Source organism: Sciurus vulgaris (assembly GCF_902686455.1).
Source record: "Sciurus vulgaris genome assembly, chromosome: 3".
NCBI classification, from domain to species: Eukaryota; Metazoa; Chordata; class Mammalia; order Rodentia; family Sciuridae; genus Sciurus; species Sciurus vulgaris.
In genome coordinates this window covers 88,592,461-88,609,251 of record NC_136463.1, presented here as the reverse complement: position 1 = coordinate 88,609,251, position 16,791 = coordinate 88,592,461, and the positions used below count along the sequence as shown (strand labels likewise).

The following is a 16,791-nucleotide window of genomic DNA, read 5'->3' as shown; positions in this document are numbered from 1 at the left end:
AATTGAGTTGTGAATTCAGAATCAAATAGATCAGATTTTATTTCTAATTCTATCCTTATATTTTTTTAAAAATGTTTACTGCATTAAGTAGGTTGTTTTACTTGTCTTAATTTAGCCACTGTTCCTTCCACTTTGAAATGTGAACAGCAATATTTAGTTTATTCATATAGTAAAAAAATGTATAGGCTTTGGGGCCTTGGAAAAGAATCCTTTGGAATCTTTAAGAGAAAGCATGTACTTGCCTACTTATCATTTCACACTCAGGAGTTGGCACCTAACTGACTCTTTATTAAAACTTTTTTAATTCTATGATCTAAGTTTTATACACTTATCATCTTATTCTGCTTATAAATGTTACTTATAATGAGAGAATCTTATGTAAAGTGGTGAATACACCCAGGCTTCTAAGTGATGACTTTGGAGGACTGTTCTCATGGTCTTAGCTGCCGGCCACTGCCCACCCAAGAGGAAAGAGCTCTGTTTATGAGAAATCTTGTATCCTGTATCATTCAAAAGAATAAACAACTTTGGATAATTACCTGTGCTAGTCTATGTAACTAATTACCTCCTTCCTACAAACTGGGTGGAAATAAAGAATGAATCTAAACACTGGGAGCCTTCCCTTTGCCTACCTCAGGGCTGTGAGTATACGCATTCCCTACAGTGATCACTCATGCTTTCTTTCCCTCTTCAAGAACAAAACTACCATCAGTTAGTGGATGGAGAATGAAGAAGTGTAGCTATTCCCTAAAAACTAGAGGTTTTATACTTTTTGTAGATTTTCCTTCAAAATATTAATGAGGATGTGTTGTATTAAATAGTTGAGTTTATTTTGCGTTTTTTTTTTTTTTTTTTTTCAAAAAGTGAGGTGCTCTGAAGTTTTTGAGGCAAAGCATTATTTATATAAACATTTTTCCTGGAATGAGACATAAAAATACACATAATTTGTAAGTGGCTGCTTTTGTGGTAACTATAGAGTGGTGAAAATTCAAGTTCACTGAACATTTCTTCGCATTCATATGGTACATTTTTCCTCCTTTGCAAAAGTCCTTTTATCGTATATTTCATTTTGAATCCACAACAACCCTAAAAATGTAAGAATATATGTCCTTTCTTAATGAAAGGAAATCATGGGGATAAATTATGGGGATTTAGATTTCTTTTTCAACTTCATATAGCTGGTGATGAGGTCAGGAGTCAAATTCAAATTTCCAGGCTCCTAGTCCGAAGCACTTTTAATTGTAACACAGTGCTTCCATTTATATTGTTTAAAATAAGTAATTAATGAGTAGAACTTGTTCTCCCTTGTTCAACCTAATTCTAAACTGTTTGGCAGAGACTAGTATGTCCAGATCCAGGCTTTTATATAAATCAGCATCCTTATGCCCATCTCAAATAGTTGTAGTGAAGATTAAACTAGATAATGTACATTAAGGGTGATGTATATAGTAGAATTCCAAGATGATAGCTATCCCTTTTCTTTCTTCCTCCTTTGTTCCTATATAACAAACAATCTTTAGACTTAATGTTTAAAATGACTACCATGGTATGACCTCTCTTTTCTGTGAGTTGACTATGTTGATCTGGGTCAGTCTGCTCCTCATGATCTTTTCTGGGGCTGTAGTCATCTGAAGGCTCAGTGGCTGACTCAATGTCTGATGCTCCCAGGAGATTGGCTAGAAGGCTGGGCCCAGCTGGGGTGCTGAGCAGCTGGGTTTCTCTCTCTCTCCTTATCATTTCTCCACATGGTCCTTCCATCAGGATTGTTTACGTGGTTACTCAGGGTAAACAGGGAAACTTTGAGACCCTCTTACGTCTTAGTTCTGGAACAGTGTGTCACTTCTGCCATGTTCTATAGGTTACAGTGAGTCATAGGACTATCCTATTTTCACTGTGGAAAGAGGCTACTTAAGGCATGAATAGTGGGCAGTATGGGTCATTATAGGTTGTCCTTGTTCAACTACTCTAGTTGTAGCTAAAAGTTTTTCAGTAGATCTAGGGCTTTTGCTGTGGAGAAATGAATGAAACAATGCCAGTGTGTGAAAAGGATTTCTGTTCCTCTTTATTCCTCCCAGAGTTGAAGGAAAGCAAAAACCTGGCTACTCTTTAAACAGTATGCTGGAGTCCAGTTCCCTCTTATACTCTGAGGTCCACATGGTCAAGGAAGTGGTCAAAGACATAAGGTCTTTCAATGGTTTTGTGATGATACTGCCTCACATTGAAATTTATAATTTTCAGGTGCCTTTGCTTATATTTTCTCTTTATTCTCATCTTATTGTCATGCACAGTTTCAGCATGTGATGACACATTTAAATGACTTTTCCAGTGGCACATAACTTAAAAAGGCAGAAATAGAGTTCTAACCCAGAACTTCCTCAGCCGGGACACTGCCTCCCCATCTTGATTCCATTCTAAGGATACACATGATGAAAAGGGGGACAGGAAGTCCAGTGGGTGGAAGGTGCTGGAGGAAAGCAGGGGTGGTAGTCAGGGCACAGCTCTTGGTGCAATTCCTACTTCTGCCACTTTCTATCTTTGTGGACACCAGTGTTTACCTCATTTTATGTCTTTCATTTACTTCATTTGTGGGAAATACTATCTCTACCATGGGATAGGGACAAATAATTCTTGCCTGAGCTCCATATGGGCTTATCATCGGTATTAATTAAATTATATAAAGGGTCCAGCAGAGTGCCTGGCATATAGTAGGTATATAAGACATACTAATTTTCTTTTCCTCTCTCCATTTCTTAAGTAATGCTTTCTGAGGCATGAAGCTGAACCTGGATTATATTTTGAAATGCATTTAGCATTTGCAGTACACTTTGTATCATTACCAATGAATGGAAAAGTTGAGGATTGCTTGCCTGGCTGCCCAGCAGGAACCCTGTAATGCTTACTTCTGAGAGAGGCAACTTTGGCAAGGTTGGCATCTCTGCCCGGAAACACAGGGCTTGTTATTCTGTCAGAGAACTAGTGACCTGATTGAACAAAACTTTCCAGATCCTTACCCATGTCCCATAAAAGTTGCTGTTGCAGACCCCCTTCCTTGGAGCTCGTCACCTGCTTGAGAAGATGGTAAAGTGTGCTGGCTTTGTTTTTGTAAATGACTGTTTCCGTAGATGATTCTAGATGTGGGATGAATTCCACCGGCAGCAAGTAAGTCACAAATTTAAATTTGTAGGCATTGTGCTCTAGCACTTCAAAGGCCTTCCAGACCCTGTTTTTGGTTGGCATGGAATGAAAGCTTTCTGTGTTTGTATTGGTTGGTGCATCTGAGAAACCTGGCTCTGGCCTCAAGAACCCTTGCTTCAAAATGGGGTTGCTGACCTCTCTTCCCTGGTGATGGAGGAAAATCTTAGTGTACTTCTTTTACTTAAATCCATGACAGGGTAGAAGAATTGTGTCCTTGGAGTTTAAAGGTGACCATTTCACAGCAGCAAAGCAGTATGCTATGGTCTCTTGTGATCTGATCTGACAGTTCATGTGTAGCGGAAAGGAACCCAGCCTTGGTCCGTGGCAGCATGTCTATGAGTTTGTGACATTGTTGGGAGATTATGCTTTTGTGTGTCTGCTTGGTTGTGACTAGAAAGAGAGCCCTGTTGTGACAATGGAAACTCAAAGTGTCTTTTTTTCTCTGCAACTTCTTCCAGGCATGGTTACATCAAACCAATAGAAGCGGATACATTTTTTTAAGACTTCTGGGAAAAGTGATTTTACAGTTTTTCTAAGTAATTTTTATTGTCAGGAACTCTTGCCTTATTTCTTATACATGTCTTTCCCATCTGAAAATGAAGCTTCTGGTCTCTTGTTTGTTTAATCAGGAGATATGGGGATTAGAATGTCACTGTCCTATGACTAAGGATATCCCTGGTATTAGGAGGACATTATTAACTCACCATAGTTAACCCCTCCCCTATTGCATGCACTCTTCTATTCTTGAGTGAAATTTAGGTTCATCACATACTGTTTTTCTATGAAATTGAAATAATACTTTAGTGAGCTATGGCCATACCTGACATTGAGAAAATTCCATATAGTCTCACAGGCACAAAACCTTGATTTCAAAGAACCACTGAAACTCACAAAATGTAGTTGATGGTTTATGGGGCAGAAACATGCATTTGTATCTGTTCTGCATTGCTATGAAAAGGAATAGGCTTTGACAAGTAATTTTTGAGTGTTCATACTTCTTTATATATACTGATTTAATTTGCAGTTTCTAAACTTCATATCTATAGTAAAATTTCAAGTAGTAAACTTCTGCTTTGGGTTAAAGTTGGGTAGAGTGCCTTGTGGAGTCAATAATGAATTAATTTATGTGCTTTTTCTTTGGCGTCTGTTATGTGCTAGCAGGTGTGTCATTCTCCTTAAAATCTATGTGCCTGGTAAGGCCACAGCTGCATCACCAAACATGACCAGCACATTCATACAAGACCTGACCTGTCTTTGGGAGAGTGCAATGACAGCTTCAGGGTCTGGGTCAAAATACGTTTGTTAGTTTTCAGTTTCACTTTTTGATAGGGACTAGCAGCAGATGTTTGCTTTAAAGGCTAATAAAAGGGGCTGGGGATATAGCTCAGTTGGTAGAGTGTTTGCCTCCCAAGCACAAGGCCCTGGGTTCAATCCCCAGTACCGTGCAAAAAATAAATAAAAATTTTAAAAAAGGCTAATAAAAGTAAATCTGAGAGAATTTGTTTCCAATTTAGGTTCTTCTCCATGAGAAAGTAACCAGCAGTGAGATGTGCAGGAGGGAAGCGCCTGCCTGAGGAGCCAGGGGCCTTGTCCTCAGCTGCCCCTCCGTGTTTCAGGAGGCATGTCTGGCACCCTTCCCTGCATGCCTAAAGCAGTAGTGTGAGCCCAGGCTGTCTGCTTTTTGAGTACCAGGGTAAGGCTGAGAGCTCAGCCATCTAAAGACCCGTCGGTGGCAAATATGAATTGGGTTATTCCAGCCTGCTGGTCCCTGCATGCACAAGACCTGGGCTGTTGGCCAGCAGCCTCACTCTCAGGCTAAGGACCTACTGGGCTCAGTCGCTTGAGGCTGTCCCAGTCCACTGCTTGCTCCGTTCTCCAGGCATTTTTCTCAGCCTTGCCTCTCTTCCTTGTGGAACTGCTCAGTGGTCAGCTTACTGAGAGATGAAATTGTTTCTGATAAACCTGATCACATAACTGTAGATTAATATGTACTTTTTCCTGAGGAATATTGGCACATTTAATCAGAACCTCAAAGGCTTGAACCCAGTATTTGTCCTTGTGTCCCAAAGTCACTTCCCTGATGTTGTCTCAGGAACCAGGCATTTTCAGATATGCTTGTTGTGCTTAAACCTCTCTCTTTAAGCTGAAGTGAAAAATAGCAAAACATTGCCATGGCCCAGAAGTTGTGCCTGCCTGGGCCCTGCCTTCTCCTCTGGTTTCCCTCTTCACCCACCTTCTTTTCACTACTCTAAAAGCACACTGCTGGCGGCTGGTCTCTTTTCTGCAGCCTAATAACTCCTCATCTTTCAGGTCTTAGCTTAAACTTCCTCCCTTCACAGAGTAGGTTAGGGTCTTTCCCACCATCTGCCCATGGGCATCCTGTACTTCCTGTGTAGGTCTCATCACATTTGTACCTATAATTTCAGGTCTGAATTTCTTGTTGGGGTGTCAGTTTCATGACCAAAGAGATGATGTTTGTGTTGCTCATTTTTCAGTACCCATAGTAGAGCTGGCATGTGAAGATTCTCATTAAACACTGACTGGAAGGAACAAGGAAAGACAAGAAGAAGGGTATCTGGCATTAAGCAGCCTGGGGAGGGTGGTGCCTAGAGCAGCCTGAGAAAGTGATGTGAGTTTCTGTGGCTGCTGGAACAGTTTGCCACTTAGTGACTTGAAAAAACACACATAGTATCTCTCAGTTCTGGAAGTCGGGAGTCCTAAAATCAAGTTGTTGGCAGGACTGCATTACTTTTGGAGGCTCTAGAGATGGAACGAAGCCTTTCCCACTTTTCAAACCTACTTGCATGACTTGGTTTGTGGCTGTCTTCCAGCAATGGTATCACTCCAACCCTTGCTTCTGTCATCATACCTCCTTCTGTAATCTGGACTCTTTTGGTCCCTTGTGTAGAAATCCTACTGATGATTCTGAGCCCACCCAGAGAATCTAAGATAATCTCCCCATCTCAAGATCTTTAATTACACCTACAAAGTTCCTTCTTTCAGATAAACAACAGATTGACAGGTTCTGGAACTGAGGATGCAGATGTGGATTAAGGTAGAGGTAGCGGCCTCATTTTGCCAACCACTATTGCCTTAGCTGTTCAAGCTAAGGTGTTAGGGGGACATAATATAGATTGTGGACTAGGAGAGGAAAATGACAAAAGCTCAGGCATAGTTCAGGACAAATAAATTTAATTGCATCTCTGAGGGAGAATAAAAATCAGAAAATAAGATAATGGGCAGCATCCAGGGATAATGCCAATCTAAAATTGGGTAGCAAAGGGGGGTTGTTTTTTTCAAGGCAGAGAAATTGGAATTTAGGAAGGAAGGAATAGACTTTCTCAAGGACCAGGGCAGGTTCTGATGACCTGGCAGGAGAATAAACTACAGTAGCCCAGCATTGAATAGGCACTCTGGGCTGGATCTGTCTGAGCAAAGGATATTGCCATAATCTGTACAGAAGAGAATTTTCTTGGGTCTTGTTGCCACATGTTACAAGTTAGGAAGCTAAGGCCTAAGAAGTTCAAGTGGGTTGACCAAGGACACCTGGCTCCAATTTTGCCTTTCTTCTACCTGACAAGTTCCTCCTCTGAAATTGTCTCACATGATCCTGTCCTATGTTCATTGTCCACGTGGAGGAGAGACATGAGAGAAAAGTGTGCGCTAGGACACATATCCAATGTCCCTGTCTAACAACAGCAGGTTGCCTTTTGGTGAAGCCCTGGGCAGGTGGTTTGTTGATAAGGTGGACTAAAGGAAACCCTTTCTGAGTAGCATATAGAAGGAAGCAGAACTTGCAGATTTAGTAATAATCACTAGCCAGTGTAGCTCAACAGGCCACATGTCACCAACAGAGCATCATCCCACCATCTTCTCATAGTATCTGTAATGGAATCCGGGGAGCTTGACCAGGAAGGCTGATATGAAAGCAATGGCACTGATCACTTCCATTTCCCCTTTTAATGCAGATGGAACCCATTTTCTTCCTTGGCAATAGCAATAGTTACTCCAGAAAATCCACAGAGCTATTTGGGATAAGTTTCTCAGCTGCTTTGAACACATCATCAATAATATGATTGGCCAATTAGTAAGCAATTAACACATGACCTTACTGGCAAAGAGACTACAGATAATCTGACAGGACTTTAAAGTTTTCAGTTCCCTTTTCCTGGTATAGTAACCCATTTCAAAATACTTCAGAGTAATTCTGGAACATGTAACCTGAGACAAACATGACTTAAACTAGTCACAGCAGAAAATAGGATGTGGTAGGGGAAGGTAGGGGAGGGTGTCGGAAATCATAAAACCACTGAGAAGGGGGAAAGCAGACATAGGCAGAACAGGAAGGGAATATACACCTGAGATGTTCTGTGCCTTCCTCCATCAGGTCGCCAGATTTCAGAATGAATGGAGGTCTTCTCTGCTCCTAGGATACATTTTAGTAAAGAAAACATATATTCATGTATTTAAGTGGGTCTTTAACTGTTAATGGATATCGTCCCACAATAAAGGCTTTGTGAGGCTGATTGGAATGCTTTTACCGCATACAACTCTGGGTTCCTAGGGGATTTTCCTTTTAATTTAAAGTGATGAGGGTGGGTCCATAGGTGGAGGCTGCTTATTGGATTTTAATTTAATGCTATAAAATTTGAAGGGGTTGGGAAATTTTATGTGATTATAAATGAATGGTACAAAACATTAATGGGGAAGGAAATTAACATAGAACAAAATTGCTACATGTCAAGTATTTTTACTGTTTCTTAGTTTTTATGTCAACATCATTAATGAGACTATCATAAAACTATCATAAATCCATTAGTCTCACTAGAGCTAGATTTGTACAGCAAAAATTAAGAGAAACATGACAATTACTAAGATAATTGATTTATTTTAGAATAATATTTGGTATAGACTTAAGTGGTACAGTGTGATAATTCAATGCACATATACCATATAGAATGATCAAATCAGAGTGGTTTCCATCTTCTTTAACATTCTTAAAAATTTTCTGATTTACACATAATAGTACATTTATGGGGTACAGTGTGATATTTCAATACATGTTTATTACATGTACTGATCAAATCAAGGTAATTAATGTTTCCACCTCCTTATCATTACTTTGCATTTGTAGCTTTCAAACTTTTCTACTTCTTCATAAAATATATAACAGATTCATGAGTGATAATCACTCTACTGAATATGTACTTATCACTCCTATCTAACTATTTAGGTATCTGTTATCCAGCCTACCAATTTCCCCTCCACTAATGTCCTTCCCAGCCCCAACTAGTTGCTATTGACAGTCCCTCTGATTTTTTTTTAACATCCAAATATGAGAAAGAACATGCAGAACTTATCTTTCTGTGTCATCTGACATCTCATTTAATAAAATGGCCTCCAGTTCTATCCTGCAAATGATAGGATAATTTAAAGAATAGACACCTCACAGTGCTTCCCAAAATTTCATTATTTGACTCTTCTTAGGCAGGGCTAGGTAGGTAGCATGTGTTTATGTGTCATGGTTTATGGAACACAGTTTTAAAAGCTAACATTACTTTAAACAGTAGGTAGAATATAAATGATTCCATTTACAAGGCCTCAAATTTTTTGTTAGGTTCATGTTGGGGGCTGTGCCATGTTGACGGCGCCAGAATGGCGCCTGATCACATCGACAGTGAGGAGGTTAATTGACATAAGCACACTCAGGTGACTTATCGTCCACGCACACAATGTATGCGCATGTGTTCTCAAGCACTCCTAATTGTGCCTGCTGGGACATCTAGCGTCTTGCTAATCTTTGCGTAAGGGGCGTGGCCCTGCTCTTGGCCTCCTGGAGGTGATATAAGCGTAGGCGGAGCGAGACAGCTAAACACAGCAGCTAGTAGAAAGAAGAGCGGCAGAAGCTAGCAGAAAGGAGCGCAGAGAAGCCATTAGCAGAAAGGAAGAAGAAGAAGCGCAGCAGCTAGCAGATAGAAACAGCAGCTAGCAGAAAGCGGCTGAAGGCAGATCTAGAGCGGAGAACTGAGACGCATCACTAAAGCACCTTAGGTAGACGCACCCTTAGTTCACAGGATGCAGGACGCACCAGTAAGAAGCAGTAGACCTTAAGTAAGGCGTAGCAAGTCTCTCTTCCTCTAAGCTCTAAGCAAATCCTGTCCTTCTCTCAAAGTCTCTCTCTTAAGCAAAGTCTCTCTTTCTCTCTGATAAGCAAAGTCTCTTTCTCCTCTCAAAGCAAGTAAGACTCATTTCCTCTATCCTCTATAAACAAGCAAGCAAGGAAGCAGCCCAGAGATAGAAGTGGCTCAGTTTCCAGTCCACCACCCATAAGACCCGTGCAAATTGTTGCTGCAGGCGGTGACAAATATCCGCGGATTTGGTACCGCAAAGAGCCAGCGACAGATTCATCCTGCTGAAAGTATTGAAATTAGAAAATGGTTAAATTCCGACCTCATTTGGTATCATTCAAAGGAATGGTGGATTGAGGAACCTCTGGGAAACAGGGTATCCAGAGAGAAGTAAATAACTAGGACTTAAAGCACAGATCAGGGAGGTTCTCTATGTCCTCTGGGTGCAGACTTAGCCTTGACTGACTGCTCACTCATTTGCTCTGCACCTCCTTGGCATTTCATGTTCTTTGGCACAGACTTAATTAACCCTTCCTTTGTTCAAATAAATTCTGTAGAACCCCACTTCTAGAAGAGTATTTTTCCAACATTTTTGACTAGACTACAAAAAAAATGCATTTTATATTTCGACCCAGTACACATATACACACAAATATATACACACACCAGTATCAGAGATTTCGTGAAACAGCGCTAAACCAAAATGAAATGAAGGGCAAGCGTGAAGAGTTGACCACTGTACCGTTGCCTCACCTCATCTCCGCCATGCTTCCCCCACTAATCCCAGCCAGGATTATTGCAGTAATTATGTAAGTTTCTGCTAAGGTCTGTACAGTGCACGCTGGTATTTTCTAATCTGTTTCATTCTTAAGGAATATCAGTTTCAGTACAAGGGAAGCTTTTGTTCCTTGCTAATGTATTGTGACCCACTTGAAAGAGTTTGCAGAGAAAAGCAATAGATATTATTATATTGAAGGAATGAATGTCTTTTTCTTTTTTTTTTTTTTTGGGGGGGGGGGTCCTGGAGATTGAACCCAAGGGTGCTAAACCACTGAGCCATATCCCCAGCCATTTTTATTTACTTTTTATTTTTTATTTTGAGACAGAGTCATGCTAAGTTGCTGAGGCTGGCCTTGAACTTGTGATCCTCCTGCTTCAGCCTCCTGAGCCACTGGGATTACAGGTGTGCCCTACAGTGCCTTGCTTAATAAATATGTCTTTTTTTAAAACAAGCATTTTTCATGTTGTTATACTAAGGATGGATGGTGATTTTTTTTTCCCCTCTAGAATACATCTTGATTTTCAGTGTTTTTTTTTCAAAGACTCTTCCTTACCAACTTACACAGTAAAATGTAGTCTGTTCACTGTCACCAGGCATTGTACCCAATAGTCTCCTTATCAGAAACATTCCCATTGCTCTTTCCTGAGAATATGGCTTCAGGTGCTGTTCTCTTTTCCATTTTTCAACTCACATTTGCCATTTCCTCCAGGTCTTTCTTGATGACATCAGACCTGGATCATCTTGCTTCTCATTCCCTGTAGCTCACCTGTTGGAACATGCCAGAGTTGGCTGCCTCAGCATTATAATCATTTCATGTCTGCTATTTCTCTTCTTGTTAAATTAAATTAAATCTTTGCTCTTCTTTCTCTGAGTTACAAACACCTGAAGAGCAGGGGAAATTTTTCTATATTTAAAAATGGTTTCATTACTCCTAAAATATTGGCCCCAGTGAAGGAAACAGCTGAAAGCAGCAATTAAAACTAATTGTGATGTGTTGCCCATTAACATTCTCACGTTTTCCCTCTAGATTCTGACTTTAATACTATCATATATTCATTGAAAGTAGGCATGGTTTTAATTTGCATTTCTCTAATTGCTAGAGATCTTGCACATATTTTCATATGTTTGTTGACCATTCCTATTTCTTCTTCTGTGAAGTGTCTCTTCAGTTCTTTTGCCCATTTATTGATTGGGTTATTTGATTTTTGGTGTTAAGTTTTTTGAGTTCTTTATATATCCTGGAGATTAATGCTCTATCTGAGGTGTAGATGGCAAGATTTTCTTTCATTCTGTAGGCTCTCTCTTAACATTCTTGTTTCCTTTTCTGTGAAGAAGTTTTTAGTTTGATACTATTCCATTTATTGGTTCTTAATTTTACTTCTTGTGCTTTAGGAGTCTTGTTGAGGAAGTCATTTCCTAAGCTGACATGATGGAGAGTTGAGCCTACATTTTCTTCTAGTAGGCACAGAGTCTCTGGTCTTGATCCACTGTGCGTTGAGTTTTGAGCCAGTGAGAGATAGGGGTTTAATTTCATCCTGCTACATAGGCATTTCCAGTTTTCCTAGCACCGTTTATGGATGAGACTCTTTTCTCCACGGTGTGTTTATGGCACCTTTGTCTAATATGAGATGATGGTATTCATGTGGGTTTGTCTCTTTGTCTTCTATTCTGTACCATTGGTCTCTGTGCCTATTTTGGTGCCAACACCATGCCACTTTTTGTTGATGGGCACCTAAGTTGAGTAGCAATTATCAAGAAATCAAGTAACAATAAATGTTGGTGAGGATATGAGGGAAAAGGTATACTCATACATTGCTGGTGGAACTGCAAACTGGTGCAACCACTGTGGAAAGCAGTATGGAGATTCCTCCAAAAATTAGGAATTGAACTACCATTTTACCCAATTATACCACTCTCCAGTATATATGCAAAGGAGTTAAAATCAGTATACTGTAGTGATGCAGCCACATCAACGTTTATAGCATCTAAATTCACAGTACCTAAATTATGGAACTAACCTAGCTGCTCTTCAACAGATGAATGGTTAAAGAATATATGTGGTATACATACACAGTGGAATATTACTCAGCTGTAAAGAAGAATGAAATTATGACATTTGCCAGTAAATGGATGGGACTGGAGACTATCATGCTAAGACAAATAAGCCAGTCCCCCCAAACCAAAGGCCAAATGTTCTCTCTGATATGTAGATGCTAACAGAATGGGGGTTAGAGAATAGAAGTTCATTGGATTAACCACAAAGGGAATGAATAGGGGTGGTGGTGGGAATAAGGAAGACAGTGGAATGAACTGGACATAACTTTCCTATGTTCATGTGTGAACACATCGCCAGTGAAGCTCCACGTCACATCCCACCACAGGAAGGGGATCCTGATTAGAATGTTGTACTCCATGTATATATATCAAAACATACTCTACTGTCATGTATATCTAGAAAGAACAAATAAAAAATAAATTTAAAAAAGTAGGGATGGTGCCTTCGATTTTTTGATATGATTTACTGAAGTGTAACCTGCATTGAAATGAGCACACGAGTCAAAAGCATGACGATTTTAAACAAGGTGAACACACCCACGTAATAGTGTACAGGTCAAGAAAAGAACCCAAGAATACACTTTGTATCCTGTTGTAGTCACCAGCAAATACTATCCTGATCTATTGCTATACATTTGTTTTTCCCTGTTTGACGTTTATATAAGTAGAGCTATTCAATACACTTATTTTCATTTCTGTGGCTTTTTCATTCAATGTTATCATTGTGATGGTTTACCTATATTATGCAAGTAGTTTTAAATTGTTACTGTGCAGTGTTCCATTAACTGCATACACCACGGCTTATTTATGAGTGTTGTTTGGCATTTGAGTATTTCCTGGTTTAGGGTTTCTGTGGAGCATATTGCTATTGAACATCTTGTACATATTTTTGGCAGATATATTCTTGGCTCTTCAGTATATATATACTTAGATGCACTAGATACTACAGAACAGTTCACCAAACTGTCTGTGCCAATTTAGATCCCACCAGCAGGGTTTCGTATTCTCCATGTCCTTGATAACGGGCATTTGTTATTTTTAAGTCCTTACATGGGCATGGGTATTAAAAACACATATTTCCCATTTTGTGGCTTTCTTATTTTTTGGACTGTATTTTTGTCCTGAAGAAGAGAAGCCAGTTTACCAGGGACCCCTTCATGCTTATACTTGCTGTGTCCTCAGAAACCTTTGCTTATTCTGAGTAGTGGAGATTTTTTTGCTTTTCATAGTTGTTTTGCTGCTTTCTACCTTATATGTATATTTGTAGTCCCTCAGGAATTGACTTTTGGTTGGTGGTATGGGTTAAAAGTGAGCAGTCATGTTACCCTATGGATATCCAGAATCATGTAGTAAAAAGACCTTTCTTCCCCAAGTATGTTCCCTTGTCACTTTTGTCTTATATAATCACACATGAGTCTGTTTCTGGCTTTCACTTCTGTTCCATGGGTCTTTTTGTTTATTCTTTTGCTTCAAAGACACCGTATTAATTCTTCCTTTGCAACAGTTCTTAATGTGCAGTGTAAGTCCTGTAACATTTGTTGTCCATCTTTAGGATTGTCTTGGGCATCATAGATTTTAATGTTTTGAGTGTCATGCTAACCGTGCATAAAATAACACTCTATAAAGAGTACACTGTCAATAAATTTTATGAGACCAATGGGAGGTTAAAGAGAAAGGTGACACTGAAAACCAATGAGAGAAATCCATGCCTGTTGGAAGATGTTATTCTGTTCAGATTTTGCAAACTTCCAAATTCCCAAATTTGATGAGGGAAGGTCTTATACAGAGAAATAGATTCTGAGGGGATTTGACTAGGGGGTGGGAAGACTGTAAAAATGAATTAAGGTGATAGTTGAAGTAGGAAAATGAATACAAAGAAAAACATCTTTATTAAGTTGTGCACCAAAAGAAAAGCTTAAATAGAGTTAAGGATATGAAATAATAAAAAATAAACTGAGAAAAAATTAGAACTTGATCTCTGGAGGAGGTTCCACTTTTGAATGGAGTGTGAATAAAATTTATGTTAAAAATAAAGACTATAGTCTTGCTTAATTTTTTAACTTGTAAACAATTTTTCTACTGAGGGAGCCACAAAAGACAAATCTTAAATAGAAGGAAACTTTTTTTTTGGTGGCAGGGTACTGGGGGTTGAAATGAGGGGCACTTGACCACTGAGCCATATCCCCAGTCCTATTTTGTATTTTAGTTAGAGACAGAGTCTCACTGAATTGCTTAGTGCCTCCCTTTTGTTAGGCTGGTTTCGAACTTAAAATCCTCTTGCTTCAGCATCCCTTGCTGCTGGGATTATAGGCATGTACCACCACAACGGGCTAGAAGGAAACTCTTGACCCGAAATTGTACTTCCTTGTCTAAGGTGCATGTGTGGACACAGACACATGGACCAATGACAATGTAAGTGGTGGTGATTATGTGCATTTCTACCTCAGAAGAGAGAGGGGAATATAAAGAGGCAAATATTGTATTTCTTGCAGCATATCAAGCAGGTTTCACATTTACTTCTTGTTATCTGGGCATTATGACTCTGTAATGGTTAATTTGAATTGTCAACTCAATTAAGATTAAGAGGGTTCTGGGTGTGCCAATGAAGGTGTGTCTAGAAATGATTGGCATGTGGGATAGCCAACTGAAGTGGAGAGCTTCCCTAAGAGTGGGCAGCACCATCCACTATGATGGTGGCTTGGAGGAAATAAGTTGGAGGAACAAGGAAACAGCAGTAGATGCAAGCTCCATTTTTTTTCTTGGGGGACAGGTACTGGAGATTGAACTGAGGGGCCCTCAACCACTGAGCCACATCCCCCGCCCTATTTTTTTGTGTTTTATTTAGAGACAGGGTCTCACTGAATTGCTTAGTGCCCTGCTTTTGCTGAGACTGACCCTGAACTAGCCATCCTCCTGCCTCAGCCTCCTTAGCTGCTGGAATCCATTTTGCTTGAAGGGGTTCTTGATTGCTGCTGTGATAGCCTGATGATAATCAGACTCTCGCTTCTTGACTCTTCCCAAAGCAGACTGCCAGTGATTCTCCAGGGAAATTCCTGGAAGCGTCAGTCTTGGACTAGGGTAGCATCCTTGATCCCTCTTGTTCTGAGGCTTCAGCCTCTTGGACTTTGCAGTCTCTGGTTCCTCCAGCACTACAGCTTACAGATGCCATTGTGGATTATCCAGCTTCTGGTTGGGTAAGCCAATCTAATAAAACCCTTTTTATAATCACACTTCCTGTTGATTCTGTTTCTCTAAAGAACCCTAATACAGATTCCTTGAAACCTTGTTTAGAAATACCACCATGTGTTGCCTAATTTAAATCCAGGGTGCCCATTAAATATCATAGCTTTAGCTGAGCTAAAGCCGGAGAGGGCTTCCATAAGTTGACCATATTGAAAAATGGAACTTCTGATGGTGGAGTCCACGAGGGTAAGGAAGAATTTGATTTTATGTGATTTCCAGGGAAAAGGACCAATTGGCCTTTGAAATGTAGTTTCCATAGCTACTGGGTGGAATCAAAAGCAAATGCTGTGGTGGCGTATTTCCCTATGCTACTTTTACTGCTTAAGCTAACTTCTAAGGCAAGCTGTTCTGGAGATGAAATGCTGGGAAGTGCTACAGTGAGTGTCTGTTAGGGGCAGGATTTCTTTGTGGGAATCTTCTCAAATTTTCTGAGATTTGACTAGATCTGCCTTTCTGTTCAAAAAAGACTCATAGTAGAGGTCATCTCTCCAGGTACAACTTTATTGAGCAGTGTCCTACTAATTGTGACTTTAAAAATTTAGGCTACACTTAAATGATAGAAGAATTCAGGATTTGCTATTCCTGAACTTTTTTTCTTTTGAGTACAAAACATGATTTTTCACAGAACCCTTAAAGTGTTTATTTTGAACTTTTCCATATAATATGGTCAGTTAAAAATGGCAAGCACTTAGCATGTAAAAAACATTATGACAGAGTTTGCTTTTTTTTTATTTTGGGACATAAAATATACATTGATGCTTATCATGTTAACCTAGTTTAATGATCACCAAACATTTGTATGAACAACAAAAAAGACATTTATTCCTTCAGTATTACCTTCAATATTAAAGTATCTGGTCTTTTATACAGAATACTATATCTCATAAACCTGTTATAAAAACAAAAACAAAAAAAGTCACAAAAATGACTCAAAGGTATGAGAGGAAGATAAATAGACATTCACTTTTGCTTTATTGTTTACATGTCTCTGAATTTGAATGTAGGTATACTTGTCTTGATTTTCAGAAATATTTTCCCATTTATTTATATTTCTTTTAAAGTTAATTGATTGAAGTGACTATTAAGAAAGTTCTGGCTGATATTGCATGCAGGGGCAGTATTCTTTTCAAGGCTGCTTTGAAGATTGCATCGACATGGCTAAAAGTTATTTGTCTCTTAGCTGTCTACCCCGAACCTTCAATAAATCCACACTCTGAGTAAGAAGTACGATCTGGCTCAACAAATGCAGTTTGGGGACCCATATGTTCCTGCCTTAGTCCCAACAGGCTGCTTCTCCCAAAACCCAGCTTCTAGAAGATCTAGGACCATTTCTGTTTGTGTCTGGTTATTTTCTTCCAGCTAGAGCTAGTTTCTTGCTTTTAAAGCACT

At 39.5% G+C, this 16,791-nt stretch overlaps 1 protein-coding gene across 12 annotated transcripts in view; it reads left to right on the top strand.

Moving 5' to 3' along the window:
* The window catches only part of NCKAP5 (NCK associated protein 5), a 1,127,143-nt gene that overhangs the window by 459,036 nt on the left and 651,316 nt on the right, over nt 1-16,791 (top strand). Inside the window, exon 1 of one of the 12 annotated variants that reach the window (XM_079135587.1) lies at nt 10,441-10,506. The exons of the other annotated variants lie outside the window; for them this stretch is intronic. The gene's annotated coding sequence lies outside the window, so the exon portion shown is untranslated. Of the gene's footprint in view, nt 1-10,440; nt 10,507-16,791 lie in introns of those variants that run through there. 12 annotated transcript variants of the gene reach the window in all.